Source organism: Heterocephalus glaber, unplaced genomic scaffold (genome assembly GCF_053883595.1).
Source record: "Heterocephalus glaber isolate CG9 unplaced genomic scaffold, H.glaber_assembly_v1.0 deba00001553, whole genome shotgun sequence".
Lineage (NCBI taxonomy): Eukaryota > Metazoa > Chordata > Mammalia > Rodentia > Bathyergidae > Heterocephalus > Heterocephalus glaber.
In genome coordinates this window covers 14417020-14436229 of record NW_028258344.1, presented here as the reverse complement: position 1 = coordinate 14436229, position 19210 = coordinate 14417020, and the positions used below count along the sequence as shown (strand labels likewise).

The 19210-nt window shown below is 41.1% G+C and overlaps 1 protein-coding gene and 1 non-coding gene across 3 annotated transcripts in view; one reads left to right on the top strand and one right to left on the bottom strand.

Moving 5' to 3' along the window:
• Window positions 1-19210, top strand: part of Slco5a1 (solute carrier organic anion transporter family member 5A1) — a 139946-nt gene that overhangs the window by 12955 nt on the left and 107781 nt on the right. The gene's annotated exons all lie outside the window — the stretch shown is intronic.
• Window positions 14015-14117, bottom strand: LOC147824143 (small nucleolar RNA U13). Its single transcript, XR_015442789.1, has one exon. It is a non-coding gene; the product is annotated as a small nucleolar RNA U13 (small nucleolar RNA).

Sequence of the window (19210 nt, the reverse complement as noted above, 5' to 3'; positions counted from 1 at the left end):
TGATCAGACAGACACGAGGGTGTGGTGGCCTGGTTGACTGAGGTTCTTGTTCACAGTAGGGGTCAAGCCAAGGTGTGGGCTAGAGATCATCTCGTTTGGCTCCATTTGTACTTTTTTTTTTTTTGGTACTGGGGATCGAACTGGGGACCTTGCGCTTCTGAGGCAGACGGCGGCACCATTGAGCTAAATCCCCTCCCCCAAGCTCCATTTGTAAAAATAATAATTTGACAGGCAAGGAACCCAAACTCCAAAAGATTAAAATCGATATATATATATATATATATATATATATATAGTAATCTAACAGTTTCACTTCTGGTGGGTGTCAGAAAGAATTGAAAACAGGGTCTTGAAAATATGCACACTCTCTACATAGCAGCATTATTCACAGAAGCTGAGAGGTGGAAGCAAACCAGCTGTCCATCAGCAGATGAGTGGATAATCAAAATGTGTATATATACAATAGGATATTATTTAGCCACAAAAAGGAAGGGAATTCTGACATACTGTGAACGTAGGTAGCTTTGGGGACATGATGCTAAGTGAAATAAGCCAGTGGCAAAAAGACAAATACTGTGTGATTCCATTTGTAAGATAGATAAAATAGTTAAATTCACAGAAACAGAAAGTAGAATGCTGGTTTCCAGGGACTGAAAAGAAGGAAGATGAGAAGCTGTTGTTCAATGCTTGTAGAGTTTTGTAAGATGAAAATGTTTTGGAGATCTAATACAAAATGGTGTGAATATACTACTGAACTGCACACTGTAAAAATAGTTAAGATGGTTTAAAAAAATTAAAGACTCTGTCCAGGCAGATTGCTTCGAGACTGAGGTGAGTATATTCTATAAGCCCATCTGCATTGAAAAAATCATTGCTGTGTAGATGGAAATTCTGAAAGTCTAAGTCTTTGGATGATAGAGTTACTTCTCAGCCCATGTAACCTTCTAGTGCATGCACTTCAACTATGAGGATTATGAGGGTGTGGGAATTTTCATGCCTTTTGAGCATAAGGTTTTTTTTTTTGGTACCAGGGATCGAACTCAGGACCTTGTGCTTTCGAGGCAGGCACTGCAACCACTGAGTTAAATCCCCGGCCCTTGAGCATAACTTTTTTTTTTTAAGTCTTTTATTGGTACATTGTAGGTATACAACACAGTTACATTTCTCATTGGGAAATGTACCTTCACATGATGCATCTTGGTTCTTATCTTTTCCCCATTCCTAGCCCTCCCTTCACCCCCTCCACCCTTCCCTATTTACAGAGACTTTATTTCCATTTTTTCCATTTCTCAGCATTTTTCCTTTCCCTTCTTTCCTTTCCCCTGCCCCTCCCACTACCCCTACCCCTTTGCACCTTTTCTTTATTTTGCATTATCGATTATTCATTCTAATCATTGGTACATTTTAGGTATACAATATAATGACATTCATCATTGGAAATTTGCACCTTTACATAGTCTCTCTTGGTTCTTATTTTTCACCCTTGCCCAGCCCTCCCTTCAACCCCTCCAGTCCTCCCTATTTACAAAGATTTTGTTCCTATTTTTCCATTTTCTCATATTAATCCCATTCCCTTCTATCCTTTCCCTTAGCCCTCCCACTTCCTTCCCCTTTGCCCCTTTTCTTCCTATTTCACATTACCTATTATACATTTAGTCCTTATTTACACTTTCAGTTTCTTACACCAGAGAAACTATTCGGTATTTATACATATGTGTCCTATTTATTTAATAAATAATTAATAATTAATTTAAGAGTATCACCTCAATGTGCATCCACTTAGCTACAAATGTCTCTAATTTCTCATTTTTTATGGCTGAGTAGTACTCCATTTTATAAAAAAACCACATTTTCTTGATCCAGTCTCCAGTTGATGGGCATTTGGGCTGTTTCCAAGTTTTAGCTATTACAAACTGTGCTGCTATGAACATGGGCGCACATAAATATCACTGTGCTATGATTCTTTAATTCTTTGGGGAAGATCCCCAGCAGTGGAATAGCTGGGTCAAATGGGACTTCCAGTCCTAATTCTTTGAGGTGTCTCCATACTGATTTCCACAGTGGTTGCACCAGTCTACACTCCCACCAGCAGTGGAGCAGGGTTCCTCTTTCCCCACAGCCCCACCAGCATTTGTTATTGGTTGATTTCATGATAGCTGCCATTCTTTCTTGAGCATAACTTTTAAAAGGAGGAGTATGGATTTGGAAAAAAGGAGGCAAAGTGGATCTTAGAGCAGATATTTTAAGACCAAAGCCTTCAGGGAGAGACTGAAGATGAAGAATTTGGGTGGTTTTATTAGGTCTTTGGGGAAGGAGGTCCAAATACAGCATTTGGAAGTAGGGACTGTGGGTTTGTCAATGTGTTTGTTCTACTATGCTGCTTGCTGTGGCCGTGGCTCCTTCTCATGGCCTTTACTTTCAGTTTCCCAGTGATAAGAAACACAGAAATGAGGATCCCATAGTAAAAGATGGGGATTCCACAGCTGCCTGGTCTTTCGCCTCAAAAACTATTTGCGATTTCACAACAGTCAGGGTCTGTACCTCAGTTTCTGGGGAAAACGATATAGGTTTCAGGTCATTCCAAACCAGTGGTTGTAAATCACTTGAGATGGGACGATCCCCCCACAAGATATTTGACAATGTGGGAATCATTTTTGATTGTCACAACTTAAAGGGGGCCCACTGGCATTTAGTGGTGGTTAAGCCAGGGATGCTGCTAAATATCCTGTGGTGCCCAGGAGAGCTCCCCACATTATTAAAGAACTATCCCACAAAGGATTGTCAGTAATGATGCTCTGGACTTGAATCACTTTCAACTTTCAAGTTACTTTGTTTCTCAAGTTCCTTCTATCTTAAAACTCCAGGTCATAATCATAGAATCAGGAAAAGTATCAAATATGTGGATGGAAATGACTAGGAAAAAAGGTCTTTGAGAGTAGAAAGGTCTTCTAGCAAGGAAGAGATAGAAAGTAGAAATTATTTGTGCATTGGCCATTGTTACATTGTTGCTCAGTAGTTACTATAGTATCTGTGCTGTACTGGGGTACTAGTAGATGACAGGAAACAGCAAAATGTGCTATCTGCTATCGTAGATTATTTTTAGTGGGTGTAAAAAATATTAAGGCTTTCATGGTTTCTATGGTGACTTCAGTTCCCATTAGCCTAAAAGAGTTTAACATGTTCACACCCAAGCTGAACATGCATGATTGTCCCATACTGCCTGATGGGGCAGTCATGCATGTACCGCCAGTGATTCAAGCTGGGCCATATTCTTGGAGTTGGGAAAACTGTAATTGTGTATTTGTGTGCTCTAAGGAAAATGGGATGTCATTTCCCCCTGGAAACTCTCTTTTAGTGACTTCAGTAAAAGGAAACATTGAGGCAAAGAATTTTGGAAAACTGTAAAGGAATTAATTAATCAGCATGTAAAGCAGCGTTCACCAACCAAATAATTGGACCTTCAGAGAATATGTAGGATGGATTTAATGAGGGGTTATAAGATTTATTTTGTCTTTTTTTTTTGGTACCGGGGATCGAACTCGGGTCCTTGCGCTTGCGCAGTAGGTGGTGAAATCACTGAGCTAAATCCCCGGCTCAAGATCTATTTTTTCTTAAAAATAAATGAGAGCTTAGTTAAAAACTTCGATGTGGTTTCAGATGGGGAGTCTAACAAGGGGTGTTTTTCACAGAAAATACTTTTTAGTGTTTAAAATATGCCAGGCATTGTGCTAAATACTTCAATTTATTTTATCCATACAGCAACTCTGCTGCAGCTGCTCCCCACCCCACTTTACAGATGAAGAAATCAAGTTTGAATTATGCGCTCAAAGTCATCTAAAAAGTGGCAAAATCAGGTCTTCATAGAAAGTCAATCAGGCTGTAGCTAGCGGAGGGAAAAGTTCATCAGCTTCTGATGTGATTGAGTTTCTTGATTTCAGTATCCATGAAGGAGAGGACAAGGCTAGTTTTCTTACATTCCTGTCACCTCTTAAATTTTCTAGTGCTTTGATTCTATGCCTTTTTTTTTTTTTTTTTGACCCAACTTGATATAACCTCTTTCTGGGATTTGGGACTTAGGTCTGAAGAGGACTTGTAGCCCCTTTTGCTTTTCCTTAAGCCATCAGAAACTTGTCCTTTGGGTACTTTTTCTCTCCTTGGTGACTTGAGCCAACTGCCGAGTGACAGCTGTCCCTGGGGAGTCAGGCATTCCATTTGCTCTTTTTTCCATCAGCTGTGTGTCACCTGATGGTAAATGCAGAGCCTATTTCCTCTCCTGGGAGTTGTGATTGCTCGTGAAACTGTCACCCTGCAAAAATGCTAATCCCTGTTACTGAATATAACTGAGAAAGGCAGGTGTGGGTTACTCTCATTTAAAAGTAAGGACCGGATTCGTGTCATTAATATTCTCAGCAGGATGAAGTTACATGATTTGCAAGTGTGTGAAATGAAATTACATAGTTCCTGACTTTCCACTTTCTAGAAATTCTTGTCAGAATTCTTAGCTTCAGTTCTTCCATCATCATCATCATTATCACAATGATGATAATGGCTTTGGACTTGTCTTTTTCGGTCTTTGTTTTTGGCTTTGAATTCTTATGAGGGTCATGAAGTTTTAAGATGCCTTTGTATTTTGAAAGGATAAGGATGAAATTCTAAAAAATAAGTCTATATGGAGTGAATCCCAGTTCTCACACTTCTTGGCTGTTAGTCCATTACTGATCAGTGCTGTACCAACAATCTCCACTGACGGAGTGTCTTTATATTATTGGTGAAAGATCTTTGCCTAGAATTATGCTCATGTCTCCGGTGTTTAATTTTGGCTGGAGAGTGAACATGTCCTGATTTGAACTGCATTTTAATGGCTTCCCTTTCAGTGGAGGTCAGCAGCAACTTTTAATGAGATGCAAAAATATTTCTGAAACAAATCTAAAAAATTACCTGAGAAGACTTATAGTTAAAAAAAAAAATCTTAGAATAATTCTAAAACTTTGTCTTGCTCTTTAGGACATCTTCAGTTACTTCACTGTGAAATGCTCAAAAGCAATTTGTTTTAATTTCTTTAATTAGGGTTGGTGGAGGGCAGTGGTGACTAAGTGCAGGGCAGATGTGGTAGACAGCACTTTTCTGAACCACCGGCTTCGGTGTTCCAGGTGCTCAGTGTTGCCCTCTGTGCACGTTGTCTTTCCTGGTGGATTCTACAACCATTGTTGTAAAGAGAGGTGTGGCGGGCACTCATTAATCACCTACATGAGGCTCAGACCGCCAGAACATTTATTTAAGACTGCAACTTTGCAGGTCATCCAATTTTGTAGAAATGATAAGCTATATCTAGATGGCTAATTTTTTTCTCCTTTTTTTTTTTTTTTTTTAAAGACAGGATCTCACTATGCAGTCCAGGCTGGCTTAGAACTCACTATGCAGCCTAGGCTGGCCTTGAGCTTGGTGGCAATCCTCCTGCCTCAGCCTCCTGAGTGCTGGGACGACAGGTGTGTGCCATCACACCTGGGGAGATGTCTAATTTATAACTCCATACAGACTCAGGTATAATTACTGAACATGACTTTGATGAAATGATGTAACCTTTCAGAGCCTTAGTTTTCTTTTTCTTTACTTTCTTTTTCTTTTCTGAGACAAGGTCTTGCTATGTAGTTCAGGGTGTCCTTGAACTCAGTATGTAGCCCAGGCTGGCCTCGAACTTTCGGTGATCCTCCTGCCTCAGCCTTTCAAGTGCTGGGATTATAGGTATGGGCCACCATGCCTGGCTCAATTTTCTTTTTTGTAAAAGCCACTTTCTCAGATGATTCCCAATCACTTCTGTGTTTTGTTTTTTGTACAGGGCATCGAACTCAGGACTATGTATTTGGGAGGCAGGTGCGGTGCCACTGAGCTAAATCCCCGGCCCTCAAATCTGTGGTTTTGTAAGAAAGGTTAACTAGGGATTGGAACAGTGGGAGAGGACAGTGGCTGGACAGTGTTTCTAACTAACCCAAAGAAGTAGCTCCTGATTTGCCAGAAACTTACAATCTGGCTGGATGATTTCTTTAGCACCATTTATTCTGGATGGTTTGAGATTACTGTCAGCTGTGTCACCTCCAGCAAGTCACGTGGCATCTTGGGGTTTCAGTTTTCACATTTGTAAGTGGATGGCATTGAAGAGGGTCTTAAGGTCCTTCTGAGAATTCTCTCTGGTTTCCTCTGGACCTGCTGTTGTGTGGATCCAGATGACAGCAAATCTGGGAGCTGAGGTGGTAAAGATTGTGGTTGCTGAAGCTCGGCTGCCTGGATTCAAATCCCACCATTGTCCTGGCCAGTGAGGTAACCCTGGGCAGGTTCCATGACCTTTCTGTGCCTCCATTATCGCCGGGATCAGAGTGGGCTGTTTGAGTTAAGGCATGTGATGCACTTGAGACAAGGCCTGACCGGGCACATAATTAAACACTCAAAAATGAGTGCTGTCATTGCTTAAAAAAAATCAGTCCCCTTCAGGAAGAGAGCGGTGTTAGCTTTCATTGTAGCTGGCAGGTACACCTCTGCTTGTGGCTTTTCTGAATGGGTTGCTTGCCTCACACACTGTGTGCAACGTACCTGGGCTGACCACACCTGCTCGGGTTGCTGTTGTTCTGCTGCCCCTGTGCCAGAAGCCAAAAGGCACGTGTGTGTCATTCTGACTGGGCAGCCTGTCTTCTGCAGGCATCCGTCACCTCCACCCCCAGTGATGCAGGAATCTGCTTCCTTATGTCTGGGTTGTCTGCTGATACCCTCCTCACAAAGTAAAGAGTGATCACAAGAAGAAAGAGACAAAGCTTTTGGGTTATAAATAGCTCCCTAATGAGATGCTCTTGCTATGGGCTTCTGATAATTATGATGGGAGCTGTTGGCTATAATCAAGTTTAATTGCTAAGGAGCATAGGGAGGTAGCCTTAAACACATAAGCTGTTTTTGTGCTTTTGTATCCTGTACAAGACTTAAAAATCTGATTAGGTCTCTAATGAGCCTGTGTGGTTCCTGGGGTGGGCCCATGACTTCATGCACAGTCCACCCCTTGATACTGCGGCTCCTGTGTTTTTGTGAATGGGAAGGTGGGATGGATCGTGTAAAGGCACAGAGCCGATGGCCTGGAAACAGAAAGGGGCCTTCCTGCCTCACTTGTCACCAAGGGCATGGTCTGTGTTTGTGTGCAGAGTCTCTGTGTGTGTTAGAGAAAGTATAGAAGGCAAAGCAAAATAGGTAGAAGAGATGGCTACAGACCTGTTCAGGTGTTGTTTTGATACTGCCTTCAGAAATCTGAGCCAATCTCTCTATAGTTGGAGTAGGAATTTTTGGATTTCCTTTAATTCTTATTTTTCCAGGCTCAAATTATAGTTTATGGATAATCATCAGATCTCCTTTTCCTCCATCTCTGTCTAACTTTAGTGGGTTTCTTGCCTTTGGTGCCCTATTCAAAGTTTGCATGGTTAAAGAAAGGCAATCAAGACCTAATTAATTGGTTTTTCTATTTAATTACTCATAAAAATTGTGCTTAAAATGTTGAAAGTGGTGTCTGCAAAGTTTGGATTCCTCTCAGTAATCCTTGTGATTAATGCCACCATGTCTCATAATCATCAGGTTGTCAGTGTTTGTGACAATTTGGCTTTTTTCCGTCATTACTGTGGGTCTTGGCACAGTGCCCCTCTGCTCCCTTCTTATTTATGGGTTTGGCTCAGTTCATTCTCATAGCACCTCTGAAGTGTCTCAGATAATCTCCAGGTTCCCTGCCAGCTCACTACACCCCTGCGCCTTCTACTTAAGCTCTTTGCCTGGGGCCTCACTTCTCCCCTGCCCTAGTCCTGGTTGATTCCAATGGGCTGAGGTTCTGGATCGTAGCTGTGACTTATCCAGGCCACTAACCTCGGGTCATTGCTATGACCTGCAGCTCGGCCTGTGCCACCATGCACAGTCCATCTGCAGGGCCCTTCCTGTCCTGGCCTGGGATTCAGACGTGTAAGTCCCACACAGGTGACACAGGTGCTTCTCTGTGTGTGGCTAAGGTTCTCCGTGTGGTCATCTTGTGTCTGTGGCCAGAGAACTTCCTGGTTAGGCAGAACCCCTTGCTGATGCCTATGAGCATGGGTGTGCGTCTCATGTGAGTCATCAGTGTAGTTGGGTTTTGTAATATGCTGCTGTCTTCTGGTCCTGTTAACTTACAGATGATGCTCCTGATGTCCAGGAGGCAGGGAAGGGAATGGAGCTGCTCACCCATCTCCTCTGCAAAGATAAAACCCAAACTGCCTCTCAGGTTCTGAGTTCCCAAGGTCCTGAGTTCGATCTTGGTACCAAAAAAAAAAAGATAAAACTCAAACCAAAACATGAAATCGTGCTCATCCCTACCCCTACCCATCCTCCCACCCGCAAAATCTCAGAACAGTGGCTGCATCTTAGTACACAGAGAGTAACATATTAATTAACATGGCATAATAATGATGATATGCTAATTATAATCATGATCTTATAAGTAGCCCTGGGGAAGCAGGGTGTTTAAATATTCTGACCAAGCTAGTTTTAAGGGACTGGAATGCTTCTGGATCATTTCATATTTTCATTTGGCAGATTTGCCTACATCCTGATAGACTGCTTGTCCTTTCTTCTTTTTTAAATTTTATATGGCAAACAAAGCATTCACACTAGATTCAGTGGCAATTGCATATAGGTTAAAAAATATATTCCTGGGGCGGGGATTTAGCTCAGTGGTACTGCCATCTGCCTTGCAAACACAAGGTCTTAAGTTCGATCCCTGGTACCAAAAAAAAAAAATCTATCTATCTATCTTCCTTTTCCTGTTTGATGTTGATGTTCTTTCAGATACTTAAAAGATAAAGTGTCTATCAATCTAAGTTAGGCTGAGAAGTGCAGGTTGATTATTGCACATTTTCTTTATAATCAGTTGGTTTCAGATTATGCTGACTTACTTTTGAACCTATAGGTTTGCTTTGTTTTAAGAAAAACTGACAGGGCAAAATAAACTTAGAAGGCACTTTTTTTGTTCATGTGGGAAGGTGGCAAAAATACTTCTTGAGTGGGGTCATACTATGTTGCCTAGGCTGGTCGCAAACTGCTGACCTCAAGTGATCCTCCTGCCTCAGCCTTCTGAGTAGCTGAGACTATAGGCATGTGTCACCTCGCTCAGTCTGGAAGGTGAATTTCTTATATTACAATAAAGTCCTTTGCTTTGTTATGAATTTCTTTAGCTATGATAATTAAAATTTCTATTTTGTACACAGCTTTGATATTTTGTATCCATCCATTAATGTATATTTTAATTCCAGGTCTTTATTGCGAATTGATTGCAAAATCTGGCTACTAAATAGCTCTCTTCTTTCTGAGTTTCCTTCTTTTTGATTTGGCCTCATCTGGGATTTTAATTTGAGGACTATCAATCCTTTCATTGTTGTCACAGTCCAAGCTTGCTACCAGATCTGTGGGTTTCCACTGGGACCTTCCCTCCCTCTGAGGCCATTACTGGTTGATTATCACCCTTGCTTGAATTCACTCCCACTGATTTAAAGTCTTTTGACTGCTTTAACACGAGTCTATCTGAATTAACATTCCAGAGAAGACCCTAGGATGCCTTTAGCCAAAGCTTTCTGAGGTTACGGAGGCTGCCAATTTAGCTGCTCAATAAAATCCCCATTTTTTCCTAAAATGACTGGATATTTTATTGCTGATTTTATTACCTAATTTGCTATGTTCATTTCTCTCTTTTATGTTTTTCTTTTGTTAGAGATTTTTATTAGATTCATTTTCTTATGCCAATATAATTTGAAAAATTCACTGGTTTCTTCAAAGAAATTAATTGCTGCTGTACTGATAGGTTTACTAACTATTTCCATTGTACCTTTGCACAACCTAAATCCGTTATGATGAGATATAATTCTCCAGGTATAAAATAGTTATGTCAAAGACCATATTCACACAATATTGCTACTTTCTAAAACATAAGTCTCTAATTTCATTTTTTTGGGGGGGTTATTTGCTTTTATGAGGCGGAGTCTCACTGGGTAGTCCAGACCAGCCTTGAGCTTGCTATGTAGCCCAAGATGGGCTTGCATTTGTGATCCTCCTGTCTCAGACTTCTAAGTGCTGGGATTATAAGTATGTGCCACCATGCCTGGCTGCTAATTTCATTTTTGTTAAAATTAGCTTTTCAATGGCCAGATTAGTAATTTATCATTACTATTATATCTTTAATTTAATTTCTTCTTTGTAGTTACCCCTTTTAGTTTCTTAAAGGTTACTCAGGTAGAATAATGTCATCATATTTAACTCTCTAGCTTCTATTAAATGTCCTTTCCTCTCTTCCCAGCTCATGATTCTTTTACCCTATATATTTTTTTTGGAGAAGTGATGTGTTAGCCAAATAACCTTCTCTCATACTGATAGAGGGAGAATAGATGTAACTCCCAAACCTACTAGATATCAGTGTTCTTTGAGTTCGTGTTCTCTAAAATCGAAGAATGAATTTAGGAACAGTGGAGGTTAAGATTAGAAAGAATTTATTGTGAGAAAAAAAGCTTCTAAGAGACAGAAGGGGGACCAGAAAGTGGGTTGCCCGCCCACCCTGCTTCTCAAAGGTGTTTTATTGAGCAAAGCCACGAGGTGAGGCAAAAAAACTACAGTCAACTAATAAGATTACAAGTATAATCGCTTAGGTAATTTTGACCCAATGGAAAAATCACAAGGTAGGACCAAAACTATGATCAGCCAGTAAGATTACAACAAGTATAGTTACTTAGGTAATATTGATTAATTGGAGATCAAATAGGGAAGCAAGTCCTGTAGCAAGCATATGTGGAAGGAACAAGGACTTTCCCAAGATTTTGGTCCTCTTCCAAGGTGATTGATACCAATTGAGAACATCAATCACTGCTGTTCATCTCTAGGGGAAGTATGTGAGTGTAGTACTTTTTCTCTTTTTATAATGCTGACCTTCAGTGAATGTATCTGAATTGTCTTTCATATTGACTCCTGGAGGGCAGGCCTCTCTTAACTGCCTACAAGATATCCAGTTAGTTTAGCTGTCTACAGTAATACCATGCATTCTTCTTATTATTAGAATTTTTGATGCAGTCTTTCCCACTCGACAATGTTTATTGTTTATTTTTTTGGTACTGGTGATTGAACTCGGGACCTTGTGCTTGTGAGGCAGGTGGCAGAACCACTGAGCTAAATCCCCAGCCCTGTTTATTGTTTCTTTGTGAAATGATCAGAATGTGTTTCAGGGCTTCTTTTTAAAGCCCCAGTGGGTTATGTTTGTGAGTTGCACAATTGTTGTCATGCAAAGAAAATACAAGACTCTGAGGTGCAGGAGCCCACCCTTTAGTTGGTTTGATATTAATAAACTGGAACCAAGTTCTGATATTCTCTGAAGGGAGGGAAGGCAGTGTGAGATGGGGGAAGGGAGTGGAGCGGGGAGCTGAAGCCTGATGTTAGACTCGATCCTGCCACTTGCCCCTCTGTGATCTTGAGCCACGCAGGTAACCCTGTTCATCTGGTCCCCTTGGGAGGAGTGACTCCTTCTCTGCCTGTGTTATGTGCGTGACAGTAAGGTGAAGGGTGCTCAGTGACTACAATGTGCTTCCCTTCATCTAAGGCTGTACCCACACGACCTGTGCTGGAGGGGGTATGGCAGTGACATGCTCGCTCAGTGGAACTTAGAGTCTAGCAGGGAAGACAGATCATAGAGAAATAAGGGATGAGCAATTGCACATCAGGGCAAGCACTAGAACAAAGAAGACTTTGCTGCGTTGCTTTTGAGGAGAGGGTGCTTAAATGATTCTGAGAGGCTGGGGGCAGTGGGACATGCCTGTTATCCCAGCAGTGAGGGAGGCTGAGGCAGGAGAATCACAAGTTCAAGTCCTGTTTGGCAAGATACCATCTCAAAAACAAAACAAAACAAATAGGGCTGTAGCTCAGAGGTAGGATGTCCTTGGATTTGATTCCCAGTATCTCAAGATACTGAGAATTATGACATATAAAAATTGTGACATGTGAAATGTAAAACGGAAAATTGTGACATGTAAAATGGTCTGTGATTCTGATATGACAACCCCACAAGTGGGATTCTCAAGTGTGCGTGAACATCATAATTACCCAGAAGCATTCCTGAAAATGCAGATTCCTGAGCTCGCCCTTGGAAGGTCTCATTTAGTTAGGACTATGATCAGGTCCTAGAATGTGTACTTTATAAAGCTTCCCTGCTGACGTCATTGACCTGTTAGTTTTGGAAACTGCTGGCCTGCAGAAATCCTAGCCAGACACAAGCTTCCTTTCGAAGGAAGGACTGTGTGGTCCTTTTTTTTTTTTTTTTTTTGTACCGGGGATCAAACTCGGGACCTTGTGCTTGCGAGGCAGGCGCCAGAACCACTGAGCTAAATCCCCGGCCCAGTGTGGTCTTATAATTTGCTTCTCCTCTGCTCTGTGCAGCTCTTTACGCCCCCTCATTTCTGAAACTTGTGCATACAGACCCCTGGGCCTCCTGAGTGTTGTCATGGAAGTCGCCTGTGGGGAAACTTAAGATGCTGTTTAGACGAGCATGGGTTTGTGCTCCTGGGACCTATATTGGAATCCTGATGAAACATTGGGTATTATGTTGATTGGTGTGTGCTTATTTGGAAATCTAAAGATGTTTTGTATTTTATGCCTATGGAAAATATGTTTGGGATTCCAAGGAAGTAAGCATGAATATTCTTCACACCAGAATTCATTGCACTTCTGCCTAGTTTTAATATATTTTGTATATATTTTATATAATTGAATGATTTGAACTATGGAAGGAGAACTAGCTCTTTTCTTGGACTAGGGGCACAATTTCTCCTGTTATCTGAGAAATTATTTCTGATTTCATTTTTTCCAGATCCCCTTTTGTTGCCAGTTCAGTGGGTCCAGGTGGTTGAGTAACAGAGTGTTCCATCTCATTTCCCGTTGGGGTTGCTGTAGGTGATCTGGAAGTCTGGTTTCGAGACTTATTTACGTGTTTTCTCATTTCGACTGGGGCGGGGGGCTGTTAGCGCCTGCACGGATTACCTCCTCTGAGCTGGGAGAGGTGGGACAGGGGCCGGGAGCAGTGGTAGGGATGGTGGCCCAAAAGCCCTTTCCTGTGGGCTGGGAGCAGCGGGAGGGACGGTGGCCAGGAAGCCCCTTCCTCTGGACCAGGAGCAGTGGGATGGCGGCTCAGAAGCCCCTACCTCTGGGCCGGGAGCGGTGGGAGGGATGGTGGCCCGGAAGCCTCCTCCTCTGGGCCAGGAGCAGCAGGAGGGATGGTGACTGGGAAGCCCCTTCCTCTGGACCAGGAGCAGTGGGACGGTGGCTCAGAAGCCCCTACCTCTGGGCCGGGAGGAGCGAGACTCAGTACCTTGGTCTGGTGGTCTGGTGTTCTCTGTGGCTTTGTAGTGTGGAACCAGGTGGCTGCCTGTCTGCAGCGGGCTGATTCGGCGTGTTCTGTGCCACTCGGGACCTCAGTAGGGTGTGGGCAGACCTGCCTGTCTGCAGCGGGCTGATTCCTAGCTCTTTTCTTGGAATCATAGGGTCTGTCCAACTCCATTTTGAGCCCTGGGGACAAGGAACCAGGAGCTGCCTCCTTTCTTCTGTTCCTCCTACGGGTTTCCAGGGAAGCCAGTGGCAGTATGTTGGAGAATATAGAGTAGCTACTGGGACTTAACAGTGAGAGGCTTTTTCCCCCCCATGTATTTTAGAAATCTTTTGCTCCAAACTATTTTGAAAGGCTTGGATTGTAGCAGTCCAGTGGTGTAGGGACCTACTAGGGTGAGGCTAAGGATAAATAATCTGTTTTTTTCTTTGTACCAGGGATGGAACTCAGGACCTTGCGCTTGTCAGGCAGGTGCGGCGCCACTGAGCTACATCCCTGGCCCTGGACAAATAATCTTTTGGAACACAATTTGTCAGCTTGTGCTTCAGTGGAGAATGGCCTGAATATTCTCTCTCCCTGTCTCTCTCCCTGTCTCTGTCTCTGTCTCTCTCTCATCATATGACAATGTGCAGATATTGCAACAAGGTTTGAAGGAGGCAGGTCTCACACAGTTGGATGACAACCCAATTACCATGCTTAGGTGCCACAAAAGGATTGGAGAAGCGATTCTTATCAGTCTCAGGTTGTGTGCTCAGAGCCACCTTTATGCCCAATAGTTGCTGGCTTTGGTGTGACCAGAACCTGAATGATGACAGCATTCTCTGGTGAAAAGTTGATACCTGGTCTCTGAACACATTTATTTTGCTAAAGCCCTGGGTGACTGGATAATCTCTAACCCTCTTCCCCATGGGAAGGTGAGGAGGTGAGGGCAGATGTGCCTGGCTCATGGAATTCCTTGAGAGCTGTGAGGATGGTCTTTTATTTAAAACTTTGGGTATCACTGAAACCAAGGAACGTGACAGAGATGTGAGACCGCAGGTTCTGGAGGGCTGGTTAGGGAGGATGCAGAAATGTCTTAATTCCCATCCTATTCTTTTTAATTTATTTTTTAATTTTTGGTACTGGGGATCGAACTTGGGTCCTTGCGTTTACGCAGCAGGCTGCAAAATCACTGAGCTAAATCCCTGGCTCTCTCTTTTTTTTTAAATTAATTTTATGGTACATTTTAGGTATTCAGTATACTGACATTCATCATTGGAAATTTGCACCTTTACATAATCTCTCTTGGTTCTTATTTTTCCCCCTTCCCCTACCCTCCCTTCAACCCCTCCATCCCTCCCTATTTACAAAGACTTTGTTTCAATTTTTCATTTTCTTGTATTAATTCCATTCCCTTCTTTCCTTTCCCCTACCCCTGCCACTTCCTCTTCCCCGTTGCCCCTTTTCTTCCTATTTCACATTATCTATTATGCCTTTTAGTCCTTATTTACACTTTCAGTTTCTCACACTAGAGAAACTATTTGGTATATATACATGTGTGTCCTATTTATTTTACTTAAAGAGTATGGCCTCAATGTGCATCCATTTAGCTATAAATGTCTCTAATTTCTCAATTTTTATGGCTGAGTAGTACTCCATTTAATTAAAAAACCCACATTTTCTTTATCCAGTCTCCAGTTGATGGGCAATTGGGATACTTCCAAGTTTCAGCTATCACAAATTGTGCTGCTATGAACATGGGTGCACATATATCACTGTGGTATGATTCTTTTAATTCTTTAGGGAAGATACCCAGCAGGGGAATAGCTGGGTTGAATGGGACTTCCAGTCCTAGTTCTTTGAGGTATCTCCATACTGATTTCCATAGTGGTTGCACCAGTCGACACTCCCACCAGCAGTGGAGCAGGGTTCCTCTTTCCCCACAGTCCCTCCAGCATTTGTTGTTGGTTGATTTCATGATAGCAGCCATTCTTTCTGGAATGAGGTGGAATCTCAGCATTGTTTTCATTTGGATCTCTCAAATGACCAGTGATATTGAACATTTCTTCATATATTTCTTTGCTTTTTCTACTTCTTTGTTTGAGAAATGTCTGTTTATTTCAGATGCCCATTTTTGGATTGGGTCTTTAAATTTGGGAGGTCTGATTTCTTTAAGTTCTTTATATATTCTAGATAGTAGACCTTTGTCTGAGCAACAGCAGGTGAAAATTTTTTCCTACATTGTGGTTTGTCTCTTCACACTGTTGGTGGTTTCTCTTGCTGTGCAGAAGCTTTTTAACAAGAAGAGATCCCACTTGTTGATTGTGCTAGTTCATGGGCAACTGAGGTTTTGTTCATAAAATCTTTTTCTATACCAATGTCTTCAAGAGTTCTACCTAACCTCTCTTCCAGCCGGTTCAGTGTTTCTGTTTTAATATTTAGATCTTTAATCCATTTAGATTTTAGTTTAGTGCATGATGAGAGATATAGGTCTAGTTTTAATCTTTGGCAAGTTGAAACCCAATTTTTCCAGAACCATTTATTAAAGAGGTTATCTTTCCTCCAATGAGGGTGTTTGGCTCCTTTGTTGAAAATAAGGTGGTTGAGTGTGTCTGGAGTTGTTTCTCCATCTTCTAATCTGTTCCACTGGTCCTGGGGTCTGTTTCTTTGCCAGTACCATGCTGGTTTTATCACAGTAGCTTTGTAGTATAGTTTCCAGTTGGGGGTTGTAATACCCCCTGCCATGTCTCTGTTGTTTTTGCTATCCTAGGTCTCTTCTTGTTCCAAATGAATTTTTGGATTGCTTTCTCAAGGTCTGTGAAGTATGCTGCTGGTATTTCAATTGGGATTGCATTGAATCTATGTAGCAGTTTTGGAAGTATGGCCATTTTCACTATGTTTATTCTTCCTACCCAGGAGAAAGGGATGTCTTTCCATTTTCTGATATCCTCTTCAATCTCTCTTTTCAGAGTGCTATAGTTTTCACTGAAGAGGTCTTTGATTTCTTTTGTTAGGTTGATTCCTAGGTATTTCAGTTTTTTGGATGTTACTGTGAAAGGAATTGTTTGCCCTATTTCTGTCTCAGTGAGTCTGTTGTTCATGTAGAGAAAAGCTATTGATTTTTGTGTGTTGACCTTGTATCCAGCTACTTGACTGAATTTGGTTATTAAGTCTAGAAGACTTTTGGTGGAGTTCTTGGGGTCTTCTATATAGAGTATCATGTCATCTGCAAATAATGACAATTTGACTTCTTCATTTCCTATCTTTCTCTCTCTTGTCTAATTGCCGTGGCTAATGTTTCCCAAACTATATTGAACAGGAGTGGTGATAGTGGACATCCTTGTCTTGTTCCTGATTTGAGTGTGGAGGATTTCAGTTTTTGACCACTTAGTATGACATTGGCTGTTGGTTTTTCATAGATGGCTTTTATCAGATTGAGGTAGAGACCATCTATTCCAATTTTTTGTAGGGTTTTTATCATAAATGCATGTTGGATTTTCTCAAATGCTTTTTCTGCATCTATTGAGATGATCATATGGTTTTTGTCCTTGGCTCTATTGATATAAAATACAATAAAATACATTTATTGATTTGTGTATGTTGAACCATCCCTGCATCCCTGGGATGAATCCCACTTGATCAGGGTGTATGATCTTCTTGATGATTTTCTGCATTCTATTTGCCAGTATCTTATTAAGGATTTTTGCATCTATGTTCATTAGTGAGATTGGCCTATAGTTCTCCTTTTCAGTTGGGTCTTTCTCTGCTTTGGGGTCAAGGTGATGCTTGCTTCCAGGAATGAATTCAGGAGTATTCCTTCCCTTTCAATTTCATTGAAGACTTTAAACAATAGTGGCAGTAGATTCTCTCTAAATGTCTTGTAGAATTCAGCAGTGAAGCCATCAGGGCCCGGGCTTTTCTTAGTTGGTAAGTTTTTAATTATATTTTCAATTTCGTTGATTGATTTTGGGTTGTTTAGAATTTTTAGGTCTTCTTCATTCAACTTTGGTAATTCATACATATCTAGGAATCTGTCCATTTCTTCTTTCTGTCCATTTCTTTTCCAACTTATTGGCGTATAGGTTCTTGAAGTAGGTATTGATGATCCTCTGGATTTCTTCTGGGTCTGTTGTAATTTCACCCTTTTCATTCCTAATTGCATAGATTTGGGCCTTTCCTTTTTCTGATAAGGTTGGCTAAGGGTTTGTCAATTTTGTTGATTCTTTCAAAGAACCAATTCTTGGCTTCATTGATTTTTTGTATTGTTCTCTTAGTCTCCATTGCATTGATTTCTGCCCTGATCTTTATAATTTCCTCCTTTCTATGGGCTTTGGGTTTGTCCTGCTCTTCTTTTTCTAGAAGCTTGATGTTCAGCATCAGGTTGTTTAATTGGGCCCACTCTGTTTTCCTAGTATGAGTATTCACTGTCATGAATTTCCCTCCTAAGACTGTTTTCATTGTGTCCCATAGATTCCAATATGTTGTACTGTCATTGTCATTTAATTGAAGGAACTGTATGGTTTCTTCTTTAATTTCCTCTGTGACCCATTGGTTATTCAGAAGTGTGTTGTTCAATTTCCATGTGTTTATGAAATTTTTTGAGTTTCTTTTGCTATGGATCTCCAATTTCATGGCACTATGGTCTGATTATACACAGGGGATAACTTTAGTTCCTTTGCGCTTACCTAAATATGTTCTATGAGCGAGTATGTGGTTTATTTTGCAGAACAACCCATGTGCACCTGAAAAGAATGTGTATTCTGATTTTGTGGGCTGGAAAACTCTGTAAACATCTGTTAAGTTCATTTGCTTAAGAGTTTGATTGAGTTCTAGTATTTTGTTGCTCAGTTTTTGTCTAGTTGATCTATTTGTGGCAGTGGGGTATTGAGGTCCCCCACTACAACTGTATTAGTGCTTATTTGATTTTTCATGTCCGTTAGTATTTGTTTTATATAGTTGGGTTCACTAGTGTTTGGGGCATAGATATTTATGATTGTCATCTCTCCCTGTTGGACTGTTCCTTTTACAAGGTGTAGTGTCCTTCTTTGTCTCTTTTAATCAGTGTTGGTTTGAAATGCACTTGATCTGCACAGAGGATAGCTACTCTTGCTATTTTTTGGGTTCCTGTTGCATGGAGTATTGTTTTCCACCATTTAACTTTCAGTCTATGAGTTTCTTTTTGAATTAAGTGTTTCTTTTCTACTGCATATTGTTGTATCTTGCTTCTTGACCCATTCTGCCAGTCCATTTCTTTTGATTGGTGAGTTGAGACCATTAACATTGATGGTTATAACTGATACATATTGACTTATCATTTTCATGACTTTTTGTTTGATTCTCCCCGTGTTCTTTTAATTTCTAGTTGTGCCCTATGAATTCATTCTGGTGGGCTTCCTGGGATTGTGATCCTTGTTATATTTTTCTAAGATATTGACTGAAATTTTTTGGAGTGCTCATTTGGTATTCATGAAGTTCCTTAGGTGCTCTTTGTCATGAAAGTAACTTATTTTTCCATCAATTTTGAAAGATAATTTTGCAAGCTACATCAATCTGGGTTGGAGGCTGTTTTCCTTTAGGGCTTGAAATACATCACTCCAAGCTCTTTTTGCCTTGAGGGTTTGCATTGAGAAGTCTGCTGTGATTCTGATTTGCTTTCCTTTGTATGTGATTTGTTTCTTTTCTGTGCTTGTAGAATTTTGTTCTTCTGTTGGGTTTCTGGAATATTAACTAGTATATGCCTATGTGTAGATTTTTTTTTTGATCAAGGCTAGTTGGAGTCCTATATGCCTCCCTTATCTGTATGTCAAGTTTTTTTTTCCCTGCTTGGGA